We start from the raw sequence: 14,073 nt of genomic DNA, 5'->3' as shown, positions 1-14,073 counted from the left end.
AGCGGTGTTACTTCCAAACCTCCATAGGTTTTAGAGGAGCAGCAACACAAGTTTTAGCAGTACAAGTCTTAGCGGTGTTACTTCCAAACCTCCATAGGTTTTAGAGGAGCAGCAACACAAGTTTTAGCAGTACAAGTCTTAGCGGTGTTACTTCCAAACCTCCCTAGGTTTTAGAGGAGCAGCACCACAAGTTTTAGCAGTACAAGTCTTAGCGGTGTTACTTCCAAACCTCCCTAGGTTTTAGGGGAGCAGCACCACAAGTTTTAGCAGTACAAGTCTTAGCGGTGTTACTTCCAAACCTCCATAGGTTTTAGGGGAGCAGCCCCACAAGTTTTAGCAGTACAAGTCTTAGCGGTGTTACTTCCAAACCTCCATAGGTTTTAGGGGAGCAGCACCACAAGTTTTAGCAGTACAAGTCTTAGCGGTGTTACTTCCAAACCTCCATAGGTTTTAGGGGAGCAGCACCACAAGTTTTAGCAGTACAAGTCATAGCGGTGTTACTTCCAAACCTCCATAGGTTTTAGGGGAGCAGCACCACAAGTTTAAGCAGTACAAGTCTTAGCGGTGTTACTTCCAAACCTCCATAGGTTTTAGGGGAGCAGCACCACAAGTTTTAGCAGTACAAGTCTTAGCGGTGTTACTTCCAAACCTCCATAGGTTTTAGAGGAGCAGCACCACAAGTTTTAGCAGTACAAGTCTTAGGACAACGGCCTCTTGTTCTTTAGAGGAATCTGGAAATCGGAGCCAGATGCCTCAGCAACATTTATCTTACCTTAACAAATATGCTGGATATGTGAAGGGGTCTAATTAGATAATTTGGGGGAACAAAGCTATAGGCTAGATCCCCCCACCAGGCTTCAGTACGTTCAGTGTGTGGTCTAAAAAACACTCTGGGAGACTAATGGAATTGATGACAAAAAGAAAATAAACAGAAAAGATGATCACACTTTGCCATGGTTACTGTAGTTCATGAAAGCTATAGTGCTACAGATGTAGGATCTTCATTTTAGCCAGTTTGCTACAGCAGGAAATGAATCCTGCAGCAACAGAAAATGTGAATTATTATGTGGATTATAATTGATGGACATTTTTGTAGGGGTTGATATTTTTATTTTTAGGGCAAATCAAGTCTGAAATTTCGAAGTTGAATGAAAACTTTAAAACTTTTTAAAACTCAAATACACTACAAGTTAGAATTTCCTAATTTGCAGGAAAATTCTCAGCAACTAAAGAGTGATCAAATTAAGATCCTACATCTGTAGTGCCACCAGGTGAAGCTATAGTACTAGTGCCACCAGGTGAATCTATAGTACTAGTGCCACCAGGTGAGTTTATAGTACTAGTGCCACCAGGTGAATCTATAGTACTAGTGCCACCAGGTGAATCTATAGTACTAGTGCCACCAGGTGAATCTATAGTACTAGTGCCACCAGGTGAATATATAGTACTAGTGCCACCAGGTGAATCTATAGTACTAGTGCCACCAGGTGAATCTATAGTACTAGTGCCACCAGGTGAATCTATAGTACTAGTGCCACCAGGTGAATCTATAGTACTAGTGCCACCAGGTGAATCTATAGTACTAGTGCCTCCAGGTGAATCTATAGTACTAGTGCCACCAGGTGAATCTATAGTACTAGTGCCACCAGGTGAATCTATAGTACTAGTGCCACCAGGTGAATCTATAGTACTAGTGCCACCAGGTGAATCTGTAGTGCTAGTGCCACCAGGTGAAGCTATAGTACTAGTGCCACCAGGTGAATCTATAGTACTAGTGCCACCAGGTGAATCTATAGTACTAGTGCCTCCAGGTCAATCTATAGTACTAGTGCCACCAGGTGAATCTATAGTACTAGTGCCACCAGGTGAATCTATAGTACTAGTGCCACCATGTGAATCTATAGTACTAGTGCCACCAGGTGAATCTATAGTACTAGTGCCACCAGGTGAAGCTATAGTACTAGTGCCACCAGGTGAAGCTATAGTACTAGTGCCACCAGGTGAATCTATAGTACTAGTGCCACCAGGTGAATCTATAGTACTAGTGCCACCAGGTGAATATATAGTACTAGTGCCACCAGGTGAATCTGTAGTACTAGTGCCTCCAGGTGAATCTATAGTACTAGTGCCTCCAGGTGAATCTATAGTACTAGTGCCACCAGGTGAATCTATAGTACTAGTGCCACCAGGTGAGTCTATAGTACTAGTGCCACCAGGTGAAGCTATAGTACTAGTGCCACCAGGTGAATCTATAGTACTAGTCTCCAGGTGAATCTATACTACTAGTGCCACCAGGTGAATCTATAGTACTAGTGCCTCCAGGTGAATCTATAGTACTAGTGCCACCAGGTGAAGCTATAGTACTAGTGCCACCAGGTGAATCTATAGTACTAGTGCCACCAGGTGAATCTATAGTACTAGTGCCACCAGGTGAAGCTATAGTACTAGTGCCACCAGGTGAATCTATAGTACTAGTGCCACCAGGTGAATCTATAGTACTAGTGCATCCAGGTGAATCTATACTACTAGTGCCACCAGGTGAATCTATAGTACTAGTGCCTCCAGGTGAATCTATAGTACTAGTGCCTCCAGGTGTATCTATACTACTAGTGCCACCAGGTGAATATTTATGCATGAACTCTATACAACTTCTTTTAAAGCAGGTGCAAACTGAAGCCATGGCCTAAACAGCACACACAGAGTTAACAGGCAATGCTTTTATCTACGAGAGTAAAAAAGAATCGCAGCACAAGGTGAGCTGGAGCAATCAGCCGTCACCCCCCCACTCGCACACACACACACACACACACACACACACACACACACACACACACACACACACACACACACACACACACACACACACACTCAGAGGAATCATTTAGCCTGGAGCCTGCAAGCACAAGCAGAGTTTGGATCTGGCTCCCTCTCTGCCAATTCCAGCAGCTGCCTTCCACTTACATACTGACCTTTAAAATATGTCTCACCATCTGATTTCAGCTTTAATCACAACTAATGGGGACAGCATAGACAAAGGGAAGAGAGAGAAAGAGAGACAGAGAGGGGAAGAGGGAGAGAGAGAAGAGTGGGGGAAAGAGAGAAAACAGAGACAAAGAGATGCAGGTGGCTACACTCTTTTGGAAGCTGGAAAGATGAAATGTCCACGGAGAGAAAAACCTCTAAATTCAAACCTGTAAATATTAATGATGCTAACATCCTGTGATGAATACGTGCCTTTGAATGAGAAGTCAAAATAGTTTTTCATCCTAAATTGATTAGTATTCAGTATTCATTACCTACTTAAACTTACAGAGCTTGATAACTTAAGCCTCAATGTCTATAGAGTTAAATCGATTCAGTATTCAGTACCTTCTTATACTTACAACTCTTACAAACTTCACATTTGATGTCACGGCAGATACAGTACCTCGATAGCGTATCATAAACTGAACTTGATAAAATCAAAGGCCTGACAGAGCCAATATAGTCCTGTATTCAGGTGTGTCAGGCTGACTGGAGGCAGTGGCAGGGTGAGCTAGTCTGTCTGGCATAGAGAGAGAGCTCTGGGAGGATTTTTCTCTACTCTGTCAGTCAGACATACAATAAAAACAGCCTCAGAAAGACCTACAAAGCTGCCAGGCCGTGAGCGCGCGCGCGCGCACACACACACACACACCACACACACACACACCACACACACACCACACACCACACACACACACACACACACACACACACACACCACACACCACACACACACACACACCACACACACACCACACACACACACACACACACACACCACACACCACACACACACACACACACACACACACACACACACACCACACACACACACACACACACACACACACACACACACACACACACACACACACACACACACACACACACACACACACACACACACACACACACACACACACACACACACACACACACACACACACACACACAACACACACACACACACACACACACACACACACACCACACACACCACACACACACACACACACACACACGTCATGCTGTAATCAGAGCATCATAACAGAGGAAATGATTAATAGCACGGAGGGAAAACAATGTTGACATCACAACTGTCACTCAGACAGACAGACAGGCGACTTCACTAACGAGGCAGACAGAAAGAGAAGCTAGGGTGGATGGACGTAAAGACAGACTCTCAGTTAAGGTGCATAGGGGAGCATATCTGTGATGTTTGTCTGTCTGCCAAGATGGTTCATTGCAGCACTGATGGAAACCGATCTGGGCCCATATGTATCAAGCGTCAGAGAGTAGTAGTGCTGATCTAGGATCAGATCCTTCCTGTCCTTAATAATCTGATTCATTATGATCGACAAGGCAAGACTGATTCGAGATCAGGACTCTTACTCTGAGACACTTGATAGAGGTGTAATGTCTTTGTGAACATTGCTGAGAAAGATGTGTGTGACCGGGCCGACCCCAGGACGGCCCGTGTTTAAGTTAACATATGTCGCAGTACCATTTCTCCCCTTCAAGACCACTAAAACTGGCTGAGAGATATACAGGTTATGTCCCAAATGGCACCCTATTCCCTCTAGGGCTCTGGTTGAACGTAGTGCACTGTATAGGGAACAGGGTGGCATTTGGAACATAGACACAGGCACTATGTTATACTGTAACTCTGTAATGTGTTTCATTTGCTTATCTGATGTCTCTGACCACTCACTGCAGGGGTAGTCAACAGTATGGCAGTGCACACGCACGCACTCTCACACACACACACACACACACACACACACACACACACACACACACACACACGCAACCACAGTTCCAAGATGAGACCCCTCTCTCTCTCACAGCATATTGTTTAGATTTAGATATGAACTTCCCCCAACACTATATACATTATCCCATTAACATTGAGAAGCTGTTTGTAATATTTTGACAATTTGTTAATCTTGCCTATCTTGATCGCTCACAGCAAATCTAAACCAGGCTTAGGAATGTGATTCTGTATAAATACTATGAGCCAACTGTCTAGTATTGTGCAGTAACTCACTTCAGTGTTTTCCAAAACAGCCTGAAAAACATAGCACTAAGGTCAAATGATGGTTTTAGATGTTGCGCTGTGGAACGATCTCTCATAAGTATGTATCTACTGTATTATACATATTATAGCGTCTCCCCAGCCGGTAAAGTGTCTGTATTATAGCCGGTAAAGGGACAAGGGGTTTATGTGTTTTCCTCTAAAGTCTAGTCCCTACGGAGACATTCCTGTCACGGGTAACAGAGTAGAGCATATGCACCTCGTCGCTTCCCCGGGCTGCTGGAATGGTTTTTATGTCTGATAAATACACAGGGTGGACACACACACGCGCACGCACGCACGCCCGCCCGGAGGCACGCACACACACACGCACGCACACACGCACGCACGCACGCACGCACGCACGCACGCACACACACACACACACACACACACACACACACACACACACACACACAGACGTATTGCTTCTGGGGAACAGAGCAGCACAACCTGTGACATTACGTTCCCTACCCATAAACCCTCATGACAACACCTGTTCTGCTGTGTATTTTACTATAATAGGTCCAGAAGTCCTCACGCGAATAGTAAACCAAGAGAAATTCTGACATTTGGTCAAGAGTTAGGACATTTGGCCGGTCCTATAAAGGACTAAGGCTATTTCAGGGTTAGTGGTTAGGTTTAGAATTAGTGTTAGGTTTAGAATTAGGGTTAAGGCTAGGGGTTAGGTTTAGGGCTAGGGTTAGGGTTAGGGGTTGAGGTTAGGGTTAAGGTTAGGGTTAGGGGCCAGGGAAAATAGGATTTTGAATGGGAATCAATTGTTGGCCTCCAAAAAGTGTGTGTGTGCGTGTTTGTGTGTGTGGGAGTGTACATACACAACAGATCATACCCGTCCTATTAGTTTTTGCTCACCATCCGAGCATCTTGGTGTATTATAATGCATTTGATTTGTGATGTACAACATACAGTAACATACAGTATGTTTGATATGAGGTGTTCCTTTTATCAAGGTGTATATATTCAGAGTGATGTATTCACTTGGGTTCTGTGCGTCAGGGTAAAAGTGCCTCTGCCCTTGCTACGTTTCCCAGGGCATGTGTGGTATGTGTTGGAAGTTGTCCCTATTGTAATAATGTTGAGTGGGACTGGGAGGTGTGATGTGGTGGGTACAGATGGACTGAGTTCATTTGTTTTGATGTGAGGTATTCCTTGGTGCATACAATATACAGAATAATGTGTTCCTTGTATATTACAGTTCTGTGTTGGGTGTAGTGCTTTCTGGGGGAGATTGGTCACAGTTTTTCTCTCGGTAGAGAAGAAATGGAGGGCAGAGGAGAAGAGAGTAGAGGGAATGTGAGGTGGAGAGTGAGAGGAGGTGGAGAGGAGTGGATGGGGGGCCAACAAGGGAAGGTGGAGTGGGAGAGGAGGTAGAGAGAGTGAGAGACAAAGGGAGATAGAGAGGGGAAGAAGGGTTGAGAGGAGAGGACGGAAGAGAGAGAGTGTGAGAGAGTAGGTAGAACAGGGGACTTATGGGAGGAGAGGTAGAGAGAGAGAGAGAGAGAGAGACTTTGAGAGGGTAGGTAGAACAGGGGAGTAAGGGAGGAGGTAGAGAGAGAGAGAGAGAGAGAGAGAGAGAGAGACTTTGAGAGGGTAGGTAGAACAGGGGAGTAAGGGAGGAGGTAGAGAGAGAGACTGTGAGAGTCACCTCTATTTATTTCACTGGGCCGTCTCCTAGGTCCTGTCACCATGGTACCAGATTGATGGGCGGAGTTCTTTGGGCTGCTGTAAACGATCCATCAGAGCTGTGTGTGTGCATTGCTGTGGGGCCCCTTGTCCTCAGAAACAAAGTGGATAGGTCCCAAACAAGCTCTCACAGTCTCACTTCAGAATCCAACATTCATCCATAAGCGGCAAATTCCAAAGGTTAAATTTAGGCATTCATTCCGAATAGTTAAGGTAAGGGTTATGTTTTGGGATTGGGTTACAACCCAACAATTTAAAACAAGTGCCTAGTGCTGGGATTGAACATGCAACCCTCGGAGCCAGAGCTTATGGGTCAGGCCCATCCTCCATCCCCGTCCACAATGCCCTAGCAAACCACAAACGTACTTGATGGTAAGAGCACTCACCGCTGCCCCTGGTGGCCGTTTTTAAGTCATCTCCCGACATCCTGGGGACCTGGAGGGACGTAGATTTTTGCCTTGGATCTTGAGTGACCTGGCTGAGGTCCCTGCTAAACTAGACACACACACCCACACGCACGCACGCACACACACACACACACACACAGACACAGCTATTTCTTACTATACTTGTGAGGACTTTTTGGGGACCAACAATTGATTCCCATTTAAAATCCTATTTTCCCTAACACTAAACCTACCCCTTACCCTAACCCTACCCTTAACCCCTAACCCTAATTCTAACCCTGAACCTAACCCTAATTCCTAACTCTAAACCTAACCCCTAACCCTAATTCTAACCATATACCTAACCCCAACTCCTAACCCCAAACCTAACCACTATCCCCAAACCCTAAACTTAACCCCTAAACCGAAAATAGCCTTTTTACAGGTGAGGATCGGGAAAATGTCCTCACTTCTCTGAATTTGACTTTGTTTACTGTTCTTGTGAGGACTTCTGGTCATCTTGTGGTAACCAAACAATTGATTCCCATTCAAAATCCTAAAATCCTTAACCTATCCCTAACCTCAAACCCCTAACCCTTTTTATTGAAAACTTTATTTAACTAGACAAGCCAGTTAAGAACAAATTCTTACTTACAATGACGGCCTACCAGGGAACAGGGGGTTAACTGCCTTGTTCAGAACGACAGATTACCTTGTCAGTTCGAGGATTCAATCCAGCAACCTTTCGGTTACTGGCCCAACGCTCTAACCACTAGGCTACCTGCCACCCCTAAGCATAAAATAGCCTGTTTCCTTGTGGGGATCAACAACATGTCCTTGTTTTACTATCCTGGTGAGGACTTTGGTCCCCACAACGATAGTAAAACCAAACGCACTCGCGCGTCCACGCGCACGTCCATACATAACAACATCTATGCTCATGCTCTGGCTGCTCCCTGCTGTTTTCCTCTTTGAGGAAGAGTGAACAGTAAGGTGTCGTACACCAACTCAATACACAGGGGGCTTTGTTACAAACAACGCCATCACATCCACCAACCATCCTTCTGTCTGTTCGCTTAAATAGGTCAACCACGAAGCCAGCTCAGTGATTCTGTCAGTGAATAGCTCCAGTATTTGTTTGGTGGAACTTTGGTGGTTATGTCTGGGTGTCTACACAGGTTTATATAGGGTGTGTGTGTCTGTGTGTCACAATAATGGGCTGCTTTATTGTACTAAACACAGTGTTTAGCCTATAAGGTCAAACTTGATAATTACTGTGTAGTTGATTGCTGCTTCAGGATTAAAGGATGACATTTGAGAAAAGGGAAAAATAACACACACACACACACCCAGCTGAAAAATGTATGTGCAGCAATCATCTCTGTATGGGGTGGCAGGTAGCCTAGTGGTTAGAGGGTTGGGCAATGAACAGAAAGGTTGCTGGATTGAATGCCTGAGCTGACAAGGTAAAAATCTGTCGTTCTGTTCCCTGAGACGTGGATGTCGAGTATGGCAGCCCCCCGCACCTCTCTGATTCAGAGAGGTCGGGTTGAATGCAGAAGATACAGTTCAGTACAACTGACTAGGCATATTCTTATCCTACATTAACTCTGTCAGAATAAACATATGTTGTTGATGTGTGTTACCATTCGTTATTAATCTGAGCCTTATTGATGTCCATCTGTCATCACAATTGACACTGAAGAAAACTATATAACATGTAAAGTGTTGGTTCCATGTTTCATGAGTTTAAATAAAACATCCCAGAAATGTTACATACGCACAAAAAGCTTATTTCTCTAAAATGTTTTGCACAAATTTGTTTTTGATCATTTCTCCTTTGCCAAGATAATCCATCTATAATCCATCCACCTGACAAGAAGCTGATTAAACAGCATGATCATTACACAAGTGCACTTTGTGCTGGGGACTATAAAAGGCTACTTTAAAATGTGTCACACAAGACAAAGCCACAGATGTCTCAAGTTTTGAGAGAGCGTGCAATTGGCATGCTGACTAAAGGAATGTCCACCAGAACTGTTGCCAGAGAACACAATTACATTTTATCGATGACAATTTGAATGCACAGAGATACCGTGATGAGATCCTGAGCGCCTTTGTCGTGCCATTCATCCACAGCCATCACCTCATGTTTCAGCATGGTAATGCATGCACCCATGTTGCAAGGATAAGGAACACAATTCCTGGAAGCTGAAAATGTCCCAGTTCTTCCATGGCCTGCATACCCACCAGACATGTCACCCATTGTGCATGTTTGGGATGCTCTGGATCAACGTGTACGACAGCGTGTTCCAGTTCCCGCCAATATCCAGCAACTTTGCACAGCCATTGAAGAGGCGTGGGACAACATTCCACATGCCACAATCAACAGCCTGATCAACTCTATGCGAAGAACAATTTAACATTTTTATTCGTATTTACAGATGTCATACAAGTTTGTTATTAAGGCACATGAAAGTTCACATGTTCCAGAAGGCATTTCTGACCAAAAATGCATTTTGATTTAAAAAAATGTATTAATCATGCTAAAATGGCTCTCCTGTGAAGACTTGCAACATATGCCTAGTTTCCTGAAACGGGTCACATATGGAATCATTTAGTAACCAAAAAAGTGTTAACCTCTCTAGGGTAGGGGGCAGTATTTGCACGGCCGGATAAAAAACGTACCCGATTTAATCTGGTTATTACTACTGCCCAGAAACTAGAATATGCATATAATTATTGGCTTTGGATAGAAAACACCCTAAAGTTTCTAAAACTGTTTGAATGGTGTCTGTGAGTATAACAGAACTCATATGGCAGGCAAAAAGCTGAGAAGATTCCTTACAGGAAGTGCCCTCTCTGACCATTTCTTGGGCTTCTACACTCTCTTTATTGAAAACTGAGGATCTCTGCTGTAACATGACACTTCCTACGGCTCCCATAGGCTCTCAGAAGGCGGCAAAACGCTGAATGATGTCTTTGCAGGCCCTGGCTGAAAAACAGTAGCGCATTTGGATAATGGTCGATCAGAGAACAATGAGACTGAGGCGCGTGCACGAGGCGACACCATGTTTTTATTTTTTCGTCTTTGAACGTAAACAGGGTTTCCCGGTCAGAATATTATCGCTTTTTTACGAGAAAAATCGCATAAAAATTGATTTTAAACAGCGGTTGACATGCTTCGAAGTACGGTAATGGAAGTACGGTTTGTCACGAAACGCGTCGGGCGCGTCACCCTTCGTCACCCTTCGGATAGTGTCTTGAACGCACAAACAAAACAGAGGATATTTGAACATAACTATGGATTATTTTGAACCAAACCAACATTTGTTATTGAAGTAGAAGTCCTGGGAGTGCATTCTGAGGAAGAACAGCAAAGGTAATCACATTTTTCTAATAGTAAATCGGAGTTTGGTGAGGGCCAAACTTGGTGGGTGTCAAATTAGCTAGCCCGTGATGGCTGGGCTATCTACTCAGAATATTGCAAAATGTGCTTTTGCCGAAAAGCTATTTTAAAATCGGACATAGCGATTGCATAAAGGAGTTCTGTATCTATAATTCTTAAAATAATTGTTATCTTTTTTGTGAACGTTTATCGTGAGTAATTTAGTAAATTCACCGGAAGTTTGCGGTGGGTATGCTAGTTCTGAACGTCACATGTTAATGTAAAAAGCTGGTTTTTGATATAAATATGAACTTGATTGAACAAAACATGCATGTATTGTATAACATAATGTCCTAGAAGTGTCATCTGATGAAGATCATCAAAGGTTAGTGCTGCATTTAGCTGTGGTTTGGGTTTATGTGACATTATATGCTAGCTTGAAAAATGGGTGTCTGATTATTTCTGGCTGGGTACTCTGCTGACATAATCTAATGTTTTGCTTTCGTTGTAAAGCCTTTTTGAAATCGGACAGTGTGGTTAGATTAACGAGAATCTTGTCTTTAAAATGGTGTAAAATAGTCATATGTTTGAGAAATTGAAGTAATAGCATTTCTAAGGTATTTGAATAACGCGCCACGGGATTCCACTGGCTGTTGAGTAGGTGGGACGATTTCGTCCCACATACCCTAGAGAGGTTAAACAAATCAAAATATTTTATATTTGAGAGTATTGAAAGTAGCCACCCTTTGCATTGATGACAGCATTGCACACCTTTGGCATTCTCTTAACCAGCTTCATGAGGTAGTCACCTGGAATGCATTTCATTTAACAGGTGTGTCTTGTTAAAAGTTAATTTGTGGAATTTATTTCCATCTTAATGCGTTAGAGCCAATCAGTTGTGTTGTGACAAGGTAGGGGTGGTATACAGAAGATAGCCCTATTTGGTAAAATAAAGTCAATATTATGGCAAGAACAGCTCAAATAAGCAAAGAGAATTTCTTTATTACATGAAGGTCAGTCAATCCGGAAAATTTCAATAACTTTGAAAGTTTCTTCAAGTGCAGTTGTAAAAAACCATCAAGCGCTATGATGAAATTGGCTCTCCTGAGGACCGCCACAGGAAAGGAAGACCCAGATTTACATCTGCTGCAGAGGATAAATTCATTAGAGTTACCAGCCTGAGAAATTGCAGCCCAAATAAATGCTTCACAGAGTTCAAGTAACAGACACATCTCAACATCAATTGTTCAGAGGACACTGCGTGAATCAGGCCTTCATGGTCGAATTGATGCAAAGAAACCACTGCTAAAGGACACCAATAATAAGAGACTTGATTGGGCCAAGAAACATGAGCGATAGACATTAGACCGGTGAAAATCTATCCTTTGGTCTGATGAGGCCAAATTTGAGATTTTGGTTTCCAACTGCCGTGTCTTTGTGAGACGCAGAGTAGGTGAACGGATTATCTCTGCATGTGTGATTCCCACTGTGAAGCATGGAGGAGGAGGTGTGATGGTGTGGGGGAGCTGTGATGGTGACGCTGTCAGTGATTTATTTAGGATTGAAGGCACACAACTTTCATGGCTACCACAGCATTCTGCAGCGATACGCCATCCCATCTGGTTTGAGCTTAGTGGGACTATCATTTTTTCAACAGGACAATTACCCAACACACCTCCAGGCTGTGTAAGGGATATTTGACCAAGAAAGAGAGTGATGGAGTGCTGCATCAGATGACCTGGCCTCCACAATCACCCAACCTTAACACAGTTGAGATGGTTTGGGGTGAATTGGACCGCAGAGTGAAGAAAAAGCAGCCAACAAGTGCCCAGCATATGTGGGAACTCCTTCAAAACTGTTGGAAAAGCATTCCAGGTGAAGCTGGTTGAGGGAATTCCAAGAGTGTGCAAAGCTGTCATCAAGGAAAAGGGTGGCTACTTTGAAGAATCTCAAAAATAAAATATGTATAACCCTTTTTTGTTGGTACATGATTTTCATATGTATTATTTTGTAGTTTTGATGTCTTATTCTACAATGTAGAAAATAGTCAAAATAAAGAACAACCCTTAAATGAGTAGGTGTGTCCAAACTTTGACTGGGTACTGCAATATGGAACATAATTTTTCATTTTGAGTAATGATGAGTGATTAGAGATTTATTTCAACAAATCATAAATATAATTGTAATGATTAGTCCACTAACCCAGCCAAGGCTCACCAGGAGTGTCCTTCTGTTCACTTCAGTGACAAAAACCCCAAAGTCCAATTCTATTTAGAAAGTATATTTAGTCTATTTCTCTCTCCATCCACTGACAGAAGTTATTCTGGCCGGGGTTTTGTTTTTTTAGGGTACCTCTGCTGGAGTGGTGGCATGGCAGCGACAGTGTGTGTGTGTGCATTTGTGCGTGCGTTCGTGCATGGGTGTGTGTGTGTAACACAGCGGCAGATCACAGTGATTCTATAGAGTGTAAGAGAACATGCTGGGTTTGAATCATCAACACTGTGAACATGCTGCGTTTGAATCATCAACACTGTGAACATGCTGAGTTTGAATCAATCACACTGTGAACATACTGAGTTTGAATCAACCACACTGTGAACATGCTGAGTTTGAATCAACCACACTGTGAACATGCTGGGTTTGAATCAACCACACTGTGAACATGCTGAGTTTGAATCAACCACACTGTGAACATGCTGAGTTTGAATCAACCACACTGTGAACATGCTGAGTTTGAATCAACCACACTGTGAACATGCTGAGTTTGAATCATCAACACTGTGAACATGCTGAGTTTGAATCAACCACACTGTGAACATACTGAGTTTGAATCAACCACACTGTGAACATGCTGAGTTTGAATCAACCACACTGTGAACATGCTGGGTTTGAATCAACCACACTGTGAACATGCTGAGTTTGAATCAACCACACTGTGAACATGCTGAGTTTGAATCAACCACACTGTGAACATGCTGAGTTTGAATCAACCACACTGTGAACATGCTGAGTTTGAATCAACCACACTGTGAACATGCTGAGTTTGAATCAACCACACTGTGAACATGCTGAGTTTGAATCAACCACACTATGAACATGCTGAGTTTGAATCAACCACACAATGAACATGCTGAGTTTGAATCAACCACGCTGTCAACATGCTGAGTTTGAATCAACCACACTATGAACATGCTGGGTTTGAATCAACCACACTGTGAACATGCTGAGTTTGAATCAACCACACTGTGAACATGCTGAGTTTGAATCAACCACACTATGAACATGCTGGGTTTGAATCAACCACACTGTGAACATGCTGAGTTTGAATCAACCACACTGTGAACATGCTGAGTTTGAATCAACCACACTGTGAACATGCTGAGTTTGAATCAACCACACTGTGAACATGCTGAGTTTGAATCAACCACACTGTGAACATGCTGAGTTTGAATCAACCACACTATGAACATGCTGAGTTTGAATCAACCACACGATGA

The 14,073-nt window shown here is 43.3% G+C and overlaps 1 long non-coding RNA gene across 1 annotated transcript; it reads left to right on the top strand.

The window, feature by feature from the left end:
- The first annotated feature begins 241 nt into the window (after positions 1–241).
- On the top strand, positions 242–929 carry LOC115152652 (uncharacterized). The gene is made up of 2 exons (XR_003867552.1): positions 242–587; positions 658–929. It is a non-coding gene; the product is annotated as an uncharacterized LOC115152652 (long non-coding RNA).
- The last annotated feature ends 13,144 nt before the right edge of the window (positions 930–14,073 follow it).

This window comes from Salmo trutta, chromosome 18 (assembly GCF_901001165.1).
Source record: "Salmo trutta chromosome 18, fSalTru1.1, whole genome shotgun sequence".
Taxonomy (NCBI): domain Eukaryota; kingdom Metazoa; phylum Chordata; class Actinopteri; order Salmoniformes; family Salmonidae; genus Salmo; species Salmo trutta.
Note: the sequence above shows the minus strand (reverse complement) of the source record. Positions and strands in the feature narration are given on the sequence as shown.